This window comes from Lygodium microphyllum, chromosome 9 (assembly GCF_053477565.2).
Source record: "Lygodium microphyllum isolate KBCC chromosome 9, Lygodium_microphyllum_v1.1.10, whole genome shotgun sequence".
NCBI classification, from domain to species: Eukaryota; Viridiplantae; Streptophyta; class Polypodiopsida; order Schizaeales; family Lygodiaceae; genus Lygodium; species Lygodium microphyllum.
Window position 1 is genome coordinate 56,118,381 of NC_141143.1, and position 2,660 is coordinate 56,121,040.

Here is a 2,660-nt window from a genome sequence, read left to right on the forward strand (position 1 = left end):
TCAAGTACTATCCAAATTCCAAAGAGAGTCTCGCACTACATCATCCTCGAGGGTGTGCTGCTCATGAGTACAATACCAACATCCTGAGTCTAGAAGCCAACACATGTGTCACCACTGACCCGTTGGGAAATGAGAGAGTGAACTGGCGCTCCTCATTCTCACCGCTGTATGCACACACCACTAACATAATCCCAAAGATTTTTTGCAATCAGCACATTCTTCATCATGAAACATTGGAGAGAATAATTATTATCAGAAATAGTGCAGATGCCCCTGTAACTCTCGTCATAGAGTTGCACCATCCTGCCAATCAAGATAGATATCACTGTATGTGGTACATACTGTAAGGTAAGGGGAAGCAATGCATGGCAAGTGTGACATGAAAAAACAACCGAAGGGTCCACCAAGAATGTTTTGGTGCAGCAGTGAGGACAATATATGCGTGGTTTTGCATTGAACCTAATGCAGCCCCTTCCTCGTTGATGCTTGCGTCTCAGTACACCTGTGGTGTGGGGATGCTTCGGTTGCGAGGAGGATCCACATTCCTCGTTTGGTTGAGGATGGTCACTCTTGCCATGTTCCAAGCGTGTCTGTGTGACATTTGCCTGGACTTGATAGATCCCACCCTTCGTAGGCATATCAATCTCATGTGGGGCAAACATGCGAACAAGAGACTCCCTTGCACTTTGCAATTGGTGCATACAAACTTCCCTCTGTGTTGAGGTATAGGACGAAACCTCAACCTCAATGCGTTTGAGGAGCCCTCTGAAGTCCTCAATAGAGGACACAAGATCCTCTTTCTGCACACATCCATCGAAGCATGGCCTCTCCAATACTAGATTTTCATCACCATAAGGACTATGTGGTGTGCCATCAAAAGCCCATGCACTATCGATGATGGGCAGAACCTCATAAAGGCGAGGAAAATAGCTCCTCAAGATGAGCCGCAAGCCATAGAGATGTTTACAATCTGCAACCCAATCAGCACAATCACAATAGTTTGCTTGCACACTTACATTATACCATTTGTCTTGTTGTGTTGCACTTGCCATTTTGAAGAGCATGGTTCCCTCATGAATGACTTGAAGAGACAAGGGATCAACCTTGTACCGCTGGAGTATCCTCTCCCCTGCTGCCAATCTAGCTGTGTGGCTCTTGCTCGACCCATAGACTTTGAGCACCTAGAGTCAACTATGAGAAAATAGTCCCTTTCAAGAACATAATGTATCACAACAAAATGATAAACAACATTCCAACTCAAAATCAAGCACATTACCTATCTCCTGCTTCTGTTTGAAGAACTCAAGTGCGGTTCCACCCATTCTTGATCCTGATGACGAGTTGCCAACAAGGGCGTGCAATAGATCCAATATAGACCTGTTGATCTTGGCATCAAGTAGAGTGTATGTGATGTACCACCATAGTCTCTCAATTAGATTGGTGGTGTCAACATTACCATGAGGAAACATGCGACCAAACTTGGGCCATCTTGTACGCTATATACAATAGTTTCCACACCATCCATTTGTAATGTATCGTACCACGTTTGGATGAGAGGAGTAGCGATGCAGTAGCTGCTGAAACAACTCGTCAAATTGCAATTCTATTGGACATTGCATGAGATTGGACAAGGATGCGAATACCTGATCATGCTCATCCGATGGAACCTTGATCCATGAGCACATGGGACATTAATCACTACCAAGCTCATTGAAACACACGAAAGGTAGTTCTTAAAATCAAAACAATCATAGCAATGTGTACCTGTGGGAGAAGATTCTCAACCCAAGCCTTCTTTGTATGGAACCAACAAAGAATAATATGGCATGCAACTTGGTGTCTAGTGCCATCGAGATAGTTGGCGGTCCAGCAATGAGGATCATCGAAGACAACCTTTGAGAGTGCCTCCAACTCTTATTGAGACTTATCGATGACAAGTGCAGAAGGGCGAATGTCACCCATTCTAGAGAGAATTATTTTCATTGTGATATGCAAAGCAATGACCTCTTGGTTCAACCCATTGTCACATGTGCACAACATAAACCAAATAGGAATGCCCATTCCATGTTGGTTTGGTAGAACTGCTGCATAGAGAGGAAGGCCAAACACATTGGTCTTAAACGTGCTATCAATCGCCCAGGCACTGTTCTTCGAGAACCTCTTGCTCATTTCTAGCATCCATTCATCTTGGACAACCAATATGAATGGTCTATCCTTGTCCTCTTTCGCATGTGGATTATACGGTTGGCAATATAGCACCTACAGGACCCAAGATTGCTTTATCAAATAGACGTACTAATCACTATAACATATAAATATTGAGAGAAATATGACAAGTACCTTGTTTTGGTCTCGTAGACGAATCGCTTCCAAGTACATCGCGGTCCAATCATCCTTAGAAAGTTTTCCTGCAATATACCAATAGCATTGATGCTCAAGGTAGCCCAAGTACATCGAACAATAACTTAAAAGATGAGAACATACCTTCATTTCGCATTTGGTAAGATAGTGTTTGCACCTCTTTTGGAATCATGAAGAACCTATATGTTACACGATCTAATGGAGAGGCATTTTTGAAATGAAATTGCTCTTTCGTCAAGCTCATCTTGGTGATGTGGCAGCATGTCCCCACGTCAAACAGATCGTCCTTGCAGCAATCA

General features: G+C 43.4%; 1 pseudogene; it reads right to left on the reverse strand.

The window, feature by feature from the left end:
• LOC148031060 (uncharacterized) lies at positions 1 to 2,379 on the reverse strand (annotated as a pseudogene).
• Between the last annotated feature and the right edge of the window lie 281 nt (positions 2,380 to 2,660).